General features: G+C 34.9%; 1 protein-coding gene across 4 annotated transcripts in view; it reads right to left on the bottom strand.

Annotated features, from left to right (window-relative positions):
* f (espin protein forked) overlaps positions 1–18,252 on the bottom strand; it is a 149,568-nt gene that overhangs the window by 122,201 nt on the left and 9,115 nt on the right. For all 4 annotated transcript variants that reach the window (XM_074137364.1, XM_074137363.1, XM_074137361.1 and 1 more), the window contains exon 2: positions 3,717–3,818. The gene's annotated coding sequence lies outside the window, so the exon portion shown is untranslated. The remainder of the gene's footprint in view (positions 1–3,716; positions 3,819–18,252) is intronic.

The raw sequence follows: 18,252 nt of genomic DNA, 5'->3' as shown, positions 1-18,252 counted from the left end.
ACGAAGGTGAAGTAAAGCATAAATATGTAATATAAACAAAAATTAAATAAAGTAAAAATAAAATAAAATAAAATCACAGGAAGGGCTTGAATGAAGGCCATCCAACGATGACCATCATAAGTCTGTTAAAGCAAAATACCGAATGGATCGCTAGGCCATCGGCGCCTCAGTCTGCAAGGACTATTTTGAAGGGAGGTTAGTGCAGGGACAAGAGCTCTTGTTAAATATAAAAAAAAAACAGCACTTTGATTGCAGCGAAGATCCATTGTTAATCAACGAGAATTAAAAATTTCTCTACAATTTTTTTTTTGACCGCATCCTGATATTCCCAAGGATAATCTATCAATAACGAAGGAGTCTTAAACGTCAATGCCCAATGGTAAAATGAATTTTGAAAATGTTAATACTTAGGAGGACAGAGGCGCCACGGTAGCCGAGCGGGTTAAGAGGCGAGACCTGTAAAGCTAATATGCATTGTGGTACTGGGTTCGATTCCCGGTCTTGGCCTTGGATTTTATTTAATGGTTAAATGAGAAATAGTAAAGTACGTTTGCTAGTCGCCTCCGTCCACGACACCTAGTAAATGGCAGTTGGACGTTAAGCCCCGCCTGAAAAAATAGGCGATTACTTTACTTTTTTTTTACTTAGGAGGTCAGAAACAGGAAAATAAATGTTTTACAATATCTCAAGTCTGAAAATTGATTTACTCTTTTGATTGACAAATATCGGGGTCAGAGAAATGCGTCGAAAGGTTACGCACAGCTGCTCTAGACGGTCTTCAAAAGGGTCGAACTTTCAAGCTCTCAAACTGCGTTTCCTTCAACGGCAAAGCGGAAGATGAACACTACTGAAGCGGAGTATCTCATCACTCAAATTCTAGGGTTCACGAAAATTTAAATACTAAACTAGGACAACGAAGAAGTCAATGGAGGGCTCAAATTTTTTTAAATTTCTATGGGAGAAAAAAAAAAGAGGTCGAATAAAGTAAAATTGACATTTAAACGTAAGCACTTTCTTCTCTAGCTTAAGGAAGCCATCACGTATTTAGATAATTATCCTAACAATGAAAAAAATAAAAATATTCCAGTTATACAAAAAAGAATCTAGTCTGTGGGAATGTAGCTGTCGATTCAGGAAATATAACCAAATTGCATAATAGATACGGACACAGAACAGAAGAACAATTTATGTAAATGAAGTCCAATTTTCATTAAAATATTTGCATGTAATTTGCATGATTAATGTGTTAAAGCGAAAATGACTTTTTAAAAAAAAATAAAAAAAAATATATATGTATCTAAAGACCATAAAACAAGGACTCAGTAACTAAATTCAAAAAGTTCTACTGAAATAAAATATAAAACAAAAATCTACTTGCAAAATTTTAGTTTAACAAATAGTGTTTGGAGGCGCCACGGTGGCCGAGCGGTTAGAGGCGAGACCAGTAAAGCTAATATGTATTGTGGTACTTGGGTTCGATTCCCCGGTCTTAGACCTTGGATTTTATTTAATGGTTAATAAAAGAAATTTTACAGTAAAGTATGTTTGCAAGTTGCCCCCTGTCCACGACACCTAATTTGGTAGTTGGACGTTAAGTCCCGCCTGAAAAAAAAGTAGTCTTTGGATTACATTTATTGCTGCATTCGTATTGAGCTCACAATTTAGTTTTTAGATCATAAAAGGAAAGGCTACCCTAGCGATAAGATGTATTGTGGCTCCCTAAAATGGAACGTTTGTGCATAAAATGTGTTAAATGTGTTAGTGTGTACGATAGTAAATAAAAATTGGTTTCTTTCACACACAAACGCACCCTTGATGCCCAATTAGAAATTTCAAAACAATTTAAGATTTTAAAAAAAGCAATATTTAAGATTTTAAAGCAACTGCATAATGCATTACTGTTCATGTGAGAACATGTGTGTTCGAAACATTTTAAGCCTGTCCAGGAAAGATTGTAGCATAATATAAATCTTAAAATTTGTTCTCTTAATCCAGTGATTCCCAAAGTGTGCGTCGTGGCTCCCCGGAGCGTCGCGGTGCAGTCATAAGGGCGCCGCGAAATATTCAATTAAACAATTTGGCAATTTGGTAGCATGGAACTTTCTGATTTTTGGATATCAGTAAGAAAGGAATATCCACTGCTTAGTGGTAAAGCTCTACGAATATTAATTCCATTTGCAACATCCTATTGGTGCGATGCTGGATTTTCGGTGGTCGCGGTTATAAAAAGTAAATATCGCTCGAAAATTAACGGTGAACAAGAAATGAGGGTAGCCGTATCCAATTTTATTCCGAGATTTGAGAAGTTGGTGTAGTGAACATCAAGCTCATCCATCCCATTAGTAATTTTAATAATGTTAATCATCAATGGACGTTCAATAAATTGTCTGTGAATTTAAAATTCGGGTTTAATTTATTTTCCACCTAACCTAACCAAATGGTGGTTGTAAAGTACATCAATTTATATGCATACTCGATATGGATATTACCGAAACAGTTGAAATTAGATATTTTATATTATCCCAAGGAAAATAGTATCTGTTTTTAATTTTTCGCTGTTAAATGGGAAATCGCTTTTGAAAAGGAAAGTTTTCCAATTTTTCAAGAAAGTCAAAAATTTAGAAAAAATCTTATGTATTAAGGGCGCCGCGGAAAAAATCCGATTATTTAGAGAACCGCAAAGCGAAAAAGATTGGGAACCTCTGTCTTAACTATTAAATTTGAAGAGGTAGAAAAAAAGGTCTAAAAAGGACAACCCTAAAATTGCTTTTTTTTAAAAAAAAAAAAAAAAAAATTTGCCTCAAATTAAGATCTATTCTCTAGCTGTTCCTAAATGAAGGTGATGCACAGACCACCGCTAAAGATTTTGGAAAAACTTGGGTAAAGTACATCAATTTGAATGAACTAAATTTTAGTTTGAACTTGTGACCCGCTTTGGTGCAAAAAAAAGTTGTTACAGCGTAATTTTTACAGGTTATTTGTAACTATATTTCGTAAAGCTTAAACAAAATGGCTGCTTATATCAGAAAAACAATAACAGTATCATCAGATTATCAAATACGAATAAAATCTGAAAAAAGAACGAGACACCGCCACACATACCTGGTATTATTGATGAGCGCCGTAACTATACACCTGTGTTTACCGAGCAATGGTAGCTTCATATCTGGACATGAAATCTCATAGACTCTTTACAAAGAAGACTCTTCTAACTTATTTAATAAAATACGGCTTTCACTCGCTTTATAGTTAGAAAACTTGGATGTAGAAGGGAGAAGATCTGTGTATAGCAGGTAGTCTCGTTTAAGGGACTTGTTCTAGAGTTCTTCACTGAGAGAAACTAGATACTTGAGACAATTAACCAGTTTGTACTGGTGATGGCCATCTTGGAAAGGGTATACAACAACAAATAATTGGATAATTGAAAAATATTCTGTACAAAACGGGTCGCGCTTCAGAATATCAAATAGGAAGTGGAAACGAAAAAGAAGTTACAGGAAATCTAGAGTGTTTAGAACCGTAATCAACCACTATATTGGTAGATTTCCTGCTTTAATAACAATAGTAACAATATAAAATTTACTCAGTTTCTTGTTACGTCAAGATACTTAAAAAGAAACGGAAATCATACAACAAATCGGAAGCGAGCAGTGTTACCAATAGCGTACGTAATTAACAGACTAATGATATTTTATTAGATAAGTTAATGATTTTACCAGAATGAAGAGACATCTCCTGAGACAGCACTGTGACCAGGAACTTACTTCTTTTCTGCTAGGAGTCGACCAGTTTGTGCATTCTTTGGTCTCTAGTCCTTCCTATAATTGGACGCAATAATCAGTAATATTCATAAGAATAATGTGGACATCATTTTATTCCGTTCAAAACAAGTACAACAAATGAAGACATATTTATTTTTGGAATCAATAAAGTAAGAAATATCTCTCTTTCTTTTTAAGTTCAACAAAATATATGTTCAGAGTGGTAATTACATATAATTCAGTCATAAAAAAGAATTGATCAATTTTTTATTACAATTTATTGCTTAAACAGTATAATGATGGCACTTAAAGTGATAATTACAACAGTAATTATTGTTATTAAAAGAATTATCATTATTCTAAAATAGAATTATCTTTTTCCCTACTTGATAGCAACACTATATCATTAACAATAGTTACTGTTACTGTAATTGTCTACATTTAAGAGTTTCTGTTCCTAGGAGCCTCTTACAGCTTACATCCGGTGATACGACAGTAATTTTCTGTAACGAAAGAACGCCGACCTGAAGTCGGCTGTGCACTGAAAATGGCTTTAGGCACCATTAGCCAATGAAGGGTTTAAGGAGCTTCATTTTTTTTTTTTATCCCTTCTAAGATATGTCAACGTTATGGAAAATAAATAATATATTCCCCGAAACAAGATCAGTCCCCCATAAGGGCAAGTGGATCTGTAACTTCTTGAGATTCTTGCGGTTATTCCAGTCTTCACAACAAACAGTCACTGTCACCACAAATACTCAGAACACAACACAGAAAAAAAAAAAAGGGTTTGATAGAGCTGATGATGCAACTATTTGGGAACCAAAGAGCGAACTCATGCTAAAGCATGGGTGTTGCACAGAAGTGGCTTGAGGCGAACTCGGAGTCTCCTTGACATTAGGGTGTCCCTTCAGAATAAGTAGCCTTTCTTGAAACGATGGATAGGTAAGGCGTTTTGGAACTTATCCAGAAACCTAGAGAAAGATATTCCCTTTAAGAGCAGCTGGGTTTTATCCTAATTGCCATCTTTCGCTTCTCTAGGATTATCCTAGAGATCTAAGAAGGTAATCAGATTATACGAGATCTGTAAATTAAGTAATGAGACTGATTTAAAAAAAAAAAAAATTATTCAACAAGAATTACAATTCTATATTGTCACCTTCAAAATAACTTCCTTCTGAAGCTACACAGCGCTGGAGACGTTTCTTCCACTCCTCTTAGCAGTGCTCGAACTCCGATACTGGAATAGCCTTCAGCTGGTCGGTTACAGCCGTTTGAATGTTTTCGACTGTCCTAAAATGAGTTCCCTTGAGGTGATTTTTCAACTTCGGGAAGAGAAAAAAGTCACAAGAACTCAAGTCAGGCAAATAAGGAGGCTGAGGAGCCACAGGAATGTTTTTACTAGCCAAAAACTCATTTATTGAAATTGCTTGCTGATTTATTTTTTCGATATTCACGGAATCGTCCACAAAGAGTTTCTACCTCAAGGTCAAACGGTCAATTAACACTTATACCGAGTGGTTCTTGAAAAACTTCGTAAAAGGGTCATTCGTGTGAGACCAAACATCAAGAACAAGTGGGTGTTGCATCACGATAATGCTCCTTGTCACACAGCAATTTCAATAAACGAGTTTTTGGCCAGTAAAAACATTCCTGTTGCTCCTCAGCCCTCCTTATTCGCTTGACTTGAGTCCTTGTGACTTTTTTCTCTTCCCGAAGTTGAAAAATCACCTCAAGGGAACTCATTTTGGGACAGTGGAAAACATTCAAACGGCTGTAACCGGCCAGCTGAAGGCTATTCCAGTACCGGAGTTCGAGCACTGCTATGAGGAGTGGAAGAAACGTCTCCAGCGCTGTGTGGCTTCAGAAGGAAGTTATTTTGAAGGTGACAATATAGAATTGTAATTCTTTTTGAATAAATTTTTTTAAAAAAATCAGTCTCATTACTTAATTTACGGACCTCGTATTACATACGTACGTATTACAAAGGCAATTGTGAATATACCTCTCAATACACTGCCAAACTTCTTTAAATTAGGGGGAACCACGTTTAGAAGATCGTGGTAGGATGTGCATAGGACATTACGAAGTGGTTATATCCCTGAGTAGGTACCTCTTTCTATTCCTGAAACTTAACCAGGATTTATATTTGTATCCTGCAAAACTAATCAGCAGGAGATAAATGGAAGCAATAAATCGAGTAAAGAGAATTGTGGGCCAATTTCTTGAAAATAACCAAATGAAACCGCCTCCATTTATTTTGAACGAGAGGCGGTATTATGACTTCATCGACTTACAGCTTCTTGAAAATTTATTCGACGCTGTACATCTGTAGATCATTCCGTGAAATCTGCTCTTTTTTGCCCACAGACAATTCTCAAAATTGACCTTTCTTGTGTGAGAACCCAATCTAAACGATTGCAACCCCATCTATTTCTGTTACACAGCAAGAGAAATTAGAAACGGCTACACCACACTGTAATTAAATAAAAATTCTTATTAAGAATTCTTTTATTCGATAAACTGAGAGGATAAAGGAAAGCAGAGGATGACCTTGAAAAGAAAGTTGATACTGAAGCGAACTATACAAACTGGTTTTTATGGTCAGTATGTCTCAGACCCTATTAGGGAGAGAGTTGAACTTGTGTGTTTTCTATACAGACAACTATAGACTTGTTTACCTGGGGGGCTGTCCATGTGGTATGCGCGGTAATTCTTTAGGTCATCAGGTTTTAGGTTTACTAGACTATATATTTTCAAGAATTAGAAACTCTTTCTTTTGCTTTTTTCCTTTACTTTCCCTCACACTTTGTACAAGAGGAGGAGTAAAAAGGAAAAAGAGACAGATCCTGAAGGATGTTCTGCTAGTTGAGAACAAGGGCGTCACCGTTCAAACGCCAGGAGTTTATCGATGGAATAAGCCTTATCATCATTAAATTCAATTTAAAGATTCTCTTTGGCAGCCTTATTCGTTTCTTTCCAACAATTAAAAGAAAAGACAGAATTAATGTTCGGAGAAAAAGAGAAAATTTGGCATTAATTTTCTCACCAGTTGAATAATATACAAAGAGAAAGTGATATCCGTTGGAAATCTCCAGTGAAATGTCGAAATAAAAAATTTAATTTTTGGAAGAATATTTAAAATTTTGGTTTCCTCTAATCCTAACTTTACTAACATAAACGACTGAAAATAAACTAGAAAAGAAAATACAATGAATCACAAAGAATAAATAACCAAATTAAAGAAATAGAAAACAAAAGTTTTGTTTAGATAATCACGTGAATGCATTTAACTTTACAAAATCTTAAATTTCTAAGACAGTAGCCTTGAATGTGCAAAAGTCATTCCCACAGTGAATATGTGTGGGAACAAAGGAAAGTGTAATGGGAGTAAAAGTATAATAAACTATGTTTTTGAGATCAAAGATGGATATATAATTTCCATTTATGTATTTAATTGCATTATGTATTGATCTGCGGAACAAAAAACTTACTTTTTAAAAAGGTAAGGCATAAGGGTTGATTAAACGTAAAAAGGTACACAAATCAGCAAGTACCCAACATTTCATTCATACTTCAGCTCGTAATTTTAGCCACTTAGATTAGAATAGATTCTAGTAGGGCAGCCTTAAAGGCCTACACCACTGTGATGGATCTATTGTGGCTCCCACCACTCTAGAGCACGCCCTCCAGACCCGTCCTTTTAATCAGACTCTTAATGCTGGAAAGCGACTACTGGGTAAAGCTTTCAGGCCTTGGTTTTCCCCCACAGTAGTGACATCCAAATAAGTTTCCTCCTGACAGAACCTACAAAGGCTATTCTCTGCCAGGCGCATGTGTTTTGTGAGACTACAGTGGCCGGTTAACAGGCCTACAATTATCCAGAAAACCACACAGCCTTGACGGATTAAATCTGCAGGTGGCTGTGACGAATAGCCCATAATAACCTTCTACGCCTGCCTCTGCCCCAGTAATGGCCAACCACCACTCTTGAGACCTACTCTGCACCCATAGTTTGATGGCCACACTCTTAAAACACTTTGGAAACCCCAAAATAGGGCTCCGGGCCAACGAAGCCCTATTTTCACGGGCCAGCACATCTACCACTTCGTTTCCCTTATATCCTAAATGAAAGGGTACCCACACCAGAATAACCTTATTGTGGTTACTGATTTCTGTCAGAGCACCCTGACAGTCCTTCAGTAAACCTGGTAAGAACCAATAGCTCGTAGAACAGCCTGGCTGACCGAGAAGTTTGATGAGTTTGACCCAGTGGAAACGTAAAAAAAATCCAGGAGTTTTTTTATTCAAATCTTATAACATTTTACTGCATTAAATTTTCATTAATATTGTGTAGAATTTATTAGATGTCACAGTCCCTTATGCTGGCCATTTTCATATATTTTTTCAGTAAAGTGTAGAACCCATTTAACCCAGTTAACAGATGCAATCGACTACTCGAACAAAAATCCAATCTCTAATTTAAAAAGAAATGTCTGCTACCCACTTACTTCTAAACTAAAACCTATCTGGATTTACATTTATTTAACCGTGTGGATCAATCTTCAACTAATTCAATCCATTCGCTCAGCCAAATCGTCAACGCTCCATTCATTAAAACGTCACTAATCTAACCATCAACACATACTAACAGATTCCGTTTTTGTGTCAGATCGGCCCGAATTCTAATCAAATATTAAGATTCTCATTACAATCCTCTAGTCCAAGCATCATCTAATCACATTCTAGTTCAATTTTCTCCCTTCTGACGGAGAGGGTAGTTAAGCCAGGAGTTCACTCGTATGAAATGTTAACGCTGGATATGTTTTACCATCAAGTATTGTTCCCAAATTATAGGGCAGCTACACAATCTTCTAGACACGAGTGATCAGCAGGTTTTTGGCAGGATTTGGCAACACTATATACCTAAGTGAATTGCATGGAAGAACTCGTAATGCCATGAATATTCCAGTTACCTGTGTTCCTATTATTTTCTCTTTGCCGCACTACTTGCCATTAATTTTCTAAGACTGTGAACTACAAAATATTATTAGTAGGAAGGAAACGAAATAGAGAAGAACCTCCTTTAACTTGTTATAGGCTTATATTTTATGTTCTAAACATGTATACGGTGGAACTAAACTGAAGAACGGTACCCGTATTGCTTGCTATTGTTGTCCACATTGGTTAGATTAGTTCCAGATAGAGGGCATATTATATTTCCGCGCTATTCTTCTAGCAGGCACACTTTAATCTTCAATTTTTAATCTTTTTTATCATTATTTATTGAGAAGCTTCCTTTTGGTATTGTTACTTGGAAGGACTACTCGAAACGGAAGGGAAGTTAGGCTTAGAAGACACTCATGTCAATGTCAGGATTACATCCATAATAACAACTTCCGTTTTAAAGTGATAGAACATTTGAAGCTCCTGATTACTCCCTATCCTACGTTTCTATTCATGGAGTAACCAAAAAATTAATTGCAAGGATTCGTTTCGTAATAAGTGAAATACAGGTAAATCTGCAGAAGTTGGAGGAGACTAGCCTCAGAGGTTACTACTGGATTTCCACGCGGAGATCCTAGTAAAAAAATCCTGATATTCATAGCGAATCTGTCATTTTTAATAAAAATACTAATTGGTAAAATTGGCAACTTTGAACTCCTGGCCAAATTCAAGTTAATACAAAATATAAAGCGAATAAAATATAGCTGATTTTTGTTTAATGAATGGGAATCAAGCGTAATGTTCTTCGTACATAATTATTCTTGAGATCAATGAATCTGAGACCAAGAATACGATTAATACAATGGGAAGAAGAATATTCCGGAGTATTCTTTTGAAGAGGTAAAAGAATTTAAATATTTGGGGCAATGTTAGCCTCAAACAGTGTTAGGGAAGATTTATGTGAAAGAATCGCAGCCAGGTAATAGATGTCTCTGGGTGCTGCAGCCAGTTTTCAAAAGGAATTGCTTGTCCCCGAGCAGTAAAGGATAAGAATGTACCTGACGACACTGCGGCAAATCGTTACCTACGGTTCGGAAGTATGGATATTAAACAAAGCGGACGAACAAAAGTTGTGAGGGTAGGAATGGAAAGTTTTAAGAAGGATTTTTGGATCTGCAGGAACGCAAGACGGCTATAAAGTCAGGACGAACCAAGAAGTGGTTGAACTGTTCGGTGAGGTCAGATATAGTAGCCAGACTGCGATGGCTGGGTCATTTGCTCCCTGTTGGAGGGGACTAGAAGTCCCAGGAAAGCGTTGTATGGACACCCTGATGGTAGGCCTCGACTTGAGCGATGTACAGGACAATTTGGAGGCCCTTGGCCAGCAGAAATAGAGAACGTCGGCAAGGGATAGAGATGGTGAGCTGTAGTGGCTGAGGCTGGGGTCCTTCATGGATCATTATAGTGTCAGTAAAGTGTCAATGAATCTGAAAGGCGGTTAAAGAAATTTTTGTTTTTGAAAAGTAGTGACGTCACCACCGGAAAAGGGTCCCTATAGACAAGAACTTGAAATACTCATCATAGTAATTACGTAAACATATTTCTACTTTGGGCAAGGTGAACCCTACTATAAATATAACTGCTCCATCGTAAAAGTGGGTTGTCAAATCTGGTTAACTCCTATGCATCCATTTTTAATAAATATTCATGGTATTTTGATATAATTTGCGCCCTTTGCAATAAAAAAGTGCCTAGAGCCATTAGGGCTTCTATTATTCCCTTGCCCTTTGATCAGCCCTTACAGAAAGTTTACGTTGTTACGAACTTCACTTCTAAGTACCTATTGCTTTGCCCAACTTCTACTTATTAATTACCGGAAGAACTTAAATAATACATTTTATCAATAATTATTTTAAAGTATTTTATGAATATTGAATAAGATTTCTTCCTATTTTTTTGTGTAAGTAAAAAAATGTTCGTTTGTATTTATGTAAAATTAAAATCAATTCAAATGTCAAAGCAATTCGTAGCTATAAAATATCTAAACTTATTTTTACAACTGAAAAAAGGTTCTGGGGCCTTTTTTTAAAAAAAACGTTCGCTCAAAGAATTAAGAAAACGACATTTAAACAATCTTAAAGATCAACTTAACCCTGATTAATTACTGTAAAACCAAGAACAGAACCTTTACCTAGTTCTTTGTTTTTACATTTCTTTATTAGCTCCGTGCGGAGTCAAGAGCTTTTCACCTTTCTCCTGTGATACAAAATATCAAGGCTCAATTAAAAAATAAAAATAAATAATTTTCCGTAATGATGTCCATTAATGATAGTTTCGCAAATAAGTATTTCCTATACTTTTAAAAGATCATGGAATTTTAAAAGGCAATACTTCAGGACTTAGGAGACGTTGTCATTGAAAAATAGAAATAGAACAGTTATCTGTTGACATTTCGACTAATTAGAAATCTTTATGACGTGTAAAAGAAAAACATTTTAGATTAGCCTAAAAAGGCGAAGAAATCTCTAAAAACTTCAAGAAAATCTATTAATTGAAAACAGCAATTTCGGTCAGCTAATTGTATTTAAAATTTAAATTTAGGTTACAAATTTAAACCTAATTAAAATCTAAAATGTAAATCTACACAAAATTTTGTACCAAATAACACTTCATTGAAGAAAATAGGTTCACGAAACGATAATTTGAAATTATTGCAAAACTTCCTCTTAATAGGTGTAAGAGCTGAACGTCGCTTTAATGTTATGTAGGAGAGCTCTAACTTTTTTTTTTATCATGCCAAATTTTATCAAAATCGTGCTTTAGAGATTTACAGAGTTATTAGTAATAATTTTTGGTGGGGGCCTTACATACATGGGGCTAACTCCTCTCCCATTTGATTTACAGCGTCGAGACCCCCAAAAAGCATATCTAAATGAAATTTCGAATTGAATGATACCTCATTCATGAAAATCGGTTCACGCTTCTAGGAGCTATTACAACAAAGGTAACAAGAAGAAGTAGAAGAACTAATTTTCTGAAAATGCCGTTTTAGCTCATTTTCAGCAACGTATTTCTCGAAACCTATTAGATGTGGGTGGTTGTAAAAAAATTACCTTTATAAAGGAGGATTTGCCCTATATTTTAAAGAAAATTTGAGAATTCCATCTTTTATAGAAAAAGAGAAAAAAATTGTCTAAGTTGGGTGTGTTTTTCAAAGTCACGCTTTATCGTGCAGTCTTTGTACGATCAACCCTTATACAATGGCCCTACCTGAACAGTTTTAATTTAATACGACATAAACCTGGACATTACACTGATATCGGAAATATTTCAAAATAAAAGTTAAGGAAAAATCGTTAAGCCGCCATTTTTTGAGAAAATTGTAACAAAATCGATTCAGTGTAAAATGGTAATTCTGATTGGCTAATTTTGTCTAAAAAACCTTCGAGCCGAGTCCGATAAGTAAACAACTAAACAAGGTATCAAAATTTAAACTTACTTCCACTTTTTTGTTTTCAATTTATGCTCAATGCACTCCATAAACAGGATAAGCACACACGAATAGATTTTTTGAAGGGGAAATATCAAAACGATATTTCCGGTGATAATTCGATATATCAAAAAAATTTGGATCGATTAGTATCAGTTCTTTGGCGATAAAAAGTGAAAATATCTTTTTCATTAGTGTAAAAATAAAATCAATTTTAAAACTACTGATTTCTTATTAAAAGAGTTAATTAATGAATCTTTGTAACTTTTCTTTAATAAACAACCAAATTTACTTGCACAAGTTCCTTAATGATTTGCTAATCAAAAGCTACGTGTGTTTCTATTTAAACAAAGATACACTATTTAAAAGGTACACAAAAAGAGAGAGACAAAGAGCAGGGGCAGGAAGATAGATAATCTTTGTACATGTTCATTCAATAGCTCTGAGATATTAGCAAATTTACCACAGATCAAGGTCAGGATATTGTGGTTTTGTAAGAGAATGGGCCTCTTGTGTGTAATTTTCTTTTTTTAAAATTGAGATTAATCGCGATTAGTTTTGTTAACTGAAGGAAATTTAATTAGTGTGAAAATCAAAACAATAGCTCGATAGGAGGGATGGGATTAGCTATGAGGTTACTGGACTCCCTAGCGGAGGACCCGGGTTCGAATCTAGCTGCTGACCTTTAGATTTTTCTTTTCCTAGGAGTTTCGCACAGCTCACTGTCACCGGTGATGCGTCAGTGTTGTCTGTAACGAGAGAACACTGTCCGGAGGCCGTACAGTGCACTGAAAAAAAGCTCCGGGCGCCAATAACCTTAGATGTTGGGGCGCCTTAAATCATTACAAATAATTAGAAATCGTACATCCTGTTCTATAATAAAAACCCTTTTGGAAAAAAGCCTAACCCTTCACTATAATCCAGAAGTGTCCTTAATCAAATTATGCAATGAATATGTTTTAAATACAATTTCTAGATTTGGAAATCAATAGACATAAGCTTGTTCAAAAATAAATAAAAAAATTCATAAAAGTGGAAAACCCAATTTAGTAAGCATTCTATTTCCGGTATATGTATTTTGGCCCACTTAGTTACAATCAGTTTCTGCCTTCTGTTAAGATTTCATTTTACTTAAATACGAGGGTCGTTTGAAAAGTCCGTGCAAAGTCAGAGAGATAGCACTACTGGCGCGTATCGAGGTTATGTTTAGTTAGTAGCATCTCTTGGAAGAACACACACCAAGTTTCAGCCGGATCGGTCTATTTCTTTGTGTTTGGCATTCGTTTGAATCGAGGAGTCGAGTGATTTTCAAAAAATGGACGAAAAAGAATTTCGTGTGTTGATTAAACACTACTTTATGAAAAGCAAAACGCCTCAGGAGACTAAAGAAAAGCTTGATAAACATTATGGTGACTCTGCACCTTCGATTAGAACAGTTTATAAGTGGTTTCAAAATTTTCGGAGTGGCCATATGGGCAGAAGTGACGCTGAACGTTCTGGATGCCCTGTTGAGGTTACTTCTCCAGAAATCATTGATAAAATCCATGATATGGTGATGGATGACAGAAGAGTGAAGGTGCGTGAGATTGCTAGTGCTGTGGGCATCTCGAATGAACGGGTACATAATATTTTGCATCAACATTTGGACATGACAAAGCTATCCGCAAGATGGGTGCCGCGATTGCTCACGCTTGACCAAAAACGAAATCGTGTGAAGTGTTGCAAGGACGGTTTGCAGCTGTTCCAGAAGAATCCGCAGGGCTTTAAGCGTCGTTTCGTCACTGTGGATGAAACATGGATACATCACTACACTGCTGAGACCAAAGAACAATCTAAACAATGGGTTACCAAGGGGGAATCTGCGCCAAAAAAGGCGAAGACCGTTCCTTCGGCCGGAAAGATTATGGCGACTGTCTTTTGGGATTCGCAAGGAATAATCCTCATCGACTATCTGGAAAAGGGTAAAACTATTATATTATTCATATTATTCATCGTTATTGGACTGTTTGAAAACCGAGCTGCAAGAAAAACGCCCACGATTGGCCCACAAAAAAGTCCTTTTCCATCACGACAACGCACCAGCTCACACCTCAGCAGTTGTGGTCGCAAAATTAATGGAAATAGGGTTCCAACTCGTTTCACATCCCCCCTATTCTCCAGACTTGGCTCCCTCGGACTACTATTTGTTCCCCAATATGAAGAAATGGCTGGCGGGAAAAAGATTTTATTCAAACGAGGAGGTGATTGCAGAAACGAATGGCTATTTTTCAGACTTGGACAAATCCTATTAATCGGAAGGGATCAACAAACTAGAGCAGCGTTGGACGAAGTGTATAAGCCTAAAAGGAGACTATGTTGAAAAATAAAAAAGGTTTACCCCAAAAAAACCTCGATACGCGCCAGTAGTGCTATCTCTCTGACTTTGCACGGACTTTTCAAACGACCCTCGTACATAAACCATTTTTCTAAAATCCATTTATTTCTCACGTACAGAAAAACTGAATTATTTCCGGTGGTCACTCAAATTTGGAACCAAAAATGAATAAATAAAAGAAATTATTTAAAAAAAAGTATTACTTCAATAAGAATTAATTTTTTAATTTTATTTTGAATTCATTTCCGGGAAGACACGAGTTAGCAAAAAAACGCACAATGCGATACCCCAGGGCTTCACTACTCAATAACAACGCCAACTATACAAAATTCTTTCGAAAAAAAGGAAAAAATGTGTTACTATTTACTAAAGTAAATAAACAATGTAGGTCAATCATATTTAGTAGACCATATATTTATATATATATAACAATTCCGCGCATCCTCACCGTAAGCAACAAGCGAAACACATGGAACATTATATATATGTATACATAGAGTGGCTTAAAATCAATTTATAACGGCCCATATAATCAGCCTTCCGTTTGTGAAGCAATTTATGTATGGTAAGCCATTAGCTCTGCCCTCCTTACAATTCTCTTGTTTCTTTTTTTAACTTTATTTTATCCTTAAAACTATTCCTTGTGATTTACTTTTCCCCCATTATTGCCTATAAAAAATAAAATTCATACATATTACTATATAAAAAAGGAAAACATACACAAAATTAGGTTAATTAAGTAAAAAAAAAAAAAAAAAAAGGTAATATTGTCTATGCAAAATCAGCATAATTGGAAAGTTATAGTTAGGTGAAATTATAATTGAACACATTGTGTGGGCACTAATATTCATTTCCGTTTCTGAAGATTAACATTAGTAACTCGTTGTAATTATTTCCTTTTATCATGCTGGCACTGTATTTTTCCTAGAAAAAGTTTCAACAATTGGTTTTCCTAATTTTTTAAAAAGAAGAAAAAGGCTATGCACAATTTTCTACAAAATGTACTTTTCATGAAGTATATTAGTATCTTTTTAACAAAAACTTACTATTAATAAAGTGTACGTATAAGGGTTGATTAAACGTGTGAGTGTGATCATTATATTTATTTCTAAAATAGTTCCATTAGAATGTATTGTGTTAAGTTAAAGTAACTACTATTCGGTAAAAATTCTAGTTAACCTTATTACATACGTATTAATTAAAAAAAGTCGTGTGAGTGTGCATATTAAATGTTAAAAAATAAATTGGAAATAAAGTTAATATCAGTAGAGCCGAGAATAGCCGACAGAAACCGATCGTATTCGGATTGTTAGAAATAGAAATAAAAAAGTCGTGTGAGTGTGCATATTAAATGTTGAAAATTAAATTGGAAATAAAGTTAATATCAGTAGAGCCGAGAATAGCCGACAGAAACCGATCGCATTCGGCTTGTAGAAATAGGAATAAAAAAGTCGTGTGAGTGTATCTATTAGATGTTAAAAATTAAATAAAGTTAATAAACATGGTCAATTTGGCCGAAAATAGTCGACAATAACCGATCGCATTCGGCTAGTTAGAGAGAAGAGAGAGAAAAATGATATTAAAAAAGCACGGCTAAGGCAGGTTGGGTTACAGATCCAGTAATTCCTAGAAATCTGTTGATTTTCCAGCTAAATTGAAGTTCTCTAACCCAACGTGCCTTGATGGCATAGGTTTGAACTGACTTTACAACTCTGCAGTTAGTTTTTCCACTATATCTCGGGAACGGTAAATCGCAGAAACCTCAAATTTGATATTTCATTTAGGTTCAACTAGAGGAAGTGACGATTAATTTTTGGTCAAAATAGATCAACCGGAAGTACCACTTTACTGAATAGCTTTTTCACTTTTTTAACTTTTTTTCAAAAACCGCTCCTCAGAATTTCTTCGAACTTGTCACAATTATAGCTCTCAAATAGTTCTATAACTTTTATGCGAAACATTTTTTTGGATTACTTCGATTAAGGGCACTTTTGGGGGAGCGGGGTAGTGGGTTAGTACATTAGAGAGCCAGTTCGCTGTAATATATAGACTTAACTCTTTATGGAAGCCTACAATTTACAGAACAAATATTTTGTAAATGAAAATGGCCAGCAATAGGGTCTGTGACAATAAATTCTAAATAAAATTAATGGAAACTTTAATGCAGTAAAATTATTTAAATGATATCAATTGTAATAAAATGTTATTTAAATACGTGCTTTTTCGAACGTTCCAATACAAAGACGATCAGGTAACAACCGGTAAAGGTGGATCGAGGCATAACTGTCGCGAAACTCTGCTGTAGATCTCCAAATGTTACCAAAATTGCTAAGACTTACTGCGCGATAATTATGCATTAAGTATCGGTCACATTGCAATATATAAGGCCGTTTGCTACAAGTACATTATATAAAGCTCAACACATCCTGAAGATAGACATCTATACCGGAAGGATCAATGACTAAAACAGAACGTAATCATAGAGACTTCTCATAACTTAATAGCATTATAATGCAATGCATAAATTACATGCAACAATTATATGCATACATTAAACTCACACACATGCATAAACAAAAGATCATAAATAAATACATAAGTATTGATTTAAATTTTTAATTCTAGGGGAACTTGTTTTCTTCGATTTCCTTCCGTCAATTATTTATTTCATTGGGTGAACAATAATTAGCCATACAGAAATTATTTTATCCGTTTGGCGTCTTTTATATTTGGTTAAAACCGAAACAGAAAGTTTAACCAATTATTAGAACGTGAAATATTGGGGGATTATACGGATTCTTTAAATCAAATTATATGCGACCTCTTTACCTATAAGTTGTTGGAAAGCTAGACTTAACTAAGGACTAACGTAGCGATTAGATCAGTAATATTTCTTGAGAGAATCGCCTATAATTTAAAAAAAAAGAAGTTTTGGCCAACAATTTATTACAGTGAATTTTAAAGGCATTTAAATTTAAACTTTAGTTCAAATTAAAGCTACTTAAAATTTTCTACTTACACTAACCAATGACTAACAACCCAAATTGCGTATTCACAGAATCTCGAAACAAATTATTTCAAGGTGACATTTTTAAAAAAGAAAAAAATCTTTACTAATTCAATACTATCTCCAATTTCGGAAAGGAACGAAGAAAGTAAAGTATCCATTTCTTTTATGTGTTTATAAGATGGTTATTTTGTTAAATGGCTGTTACCTAGCAAATTCTATTGTTACTATCAAGATTATCAAAGTTAATAGCATAGAATGAAAAGAATAGAAACGATAAGAAGAAGCATAAAGGTTGGTAATTATGGAAAGTTCTTTTTATAAGAAAAAGACAGCATGATGGCGTACAAGTAAATATGTAGGTTAAGCAGACTAATATGTCAACAATACTGGAACAAACGAAAATAACAAACAAGCACTAGATATATATATATATATCCGCAACATACTAGAAGTGTTAAGGCCAAAGTATATACGATAATGGAAACTAACATTAACAGAACGTGAAATGACATAGTTTTCAGTTTCACCAACAAAAACAATAGAGTCACCTCTATCTAATGTGTAAACTTTATTGTTACCTATATTTCTCTTTTAAAATAATGGAAGAGTTAGGATATTAAAAATATTTTAAAGTCAAAAATTATTAGTGAAATTTTGTTATCTGACTGCA

This window comes from Rhodnius prolixus, unplaced genomic scaffold (assembly GCF_049639745.1).
Source record: "Rhodnius prolixus isolate KJV_2025 unplaced genomic scaffold, Rpr scaffold_5, whole genome shotgun sequence".
Taxonomy (NCBI): domain Eukaryota; kingdom Metazoa; phylum Arthropoda; class Insecta; order Hemiptera; family Reduviidae; genus Rhodnius; species Rhodnius prolixus.
Note: the sequence above shows the minus strand (reverse complement) of the source record. Positions and strands in the feature narration are given on the sequence as shown.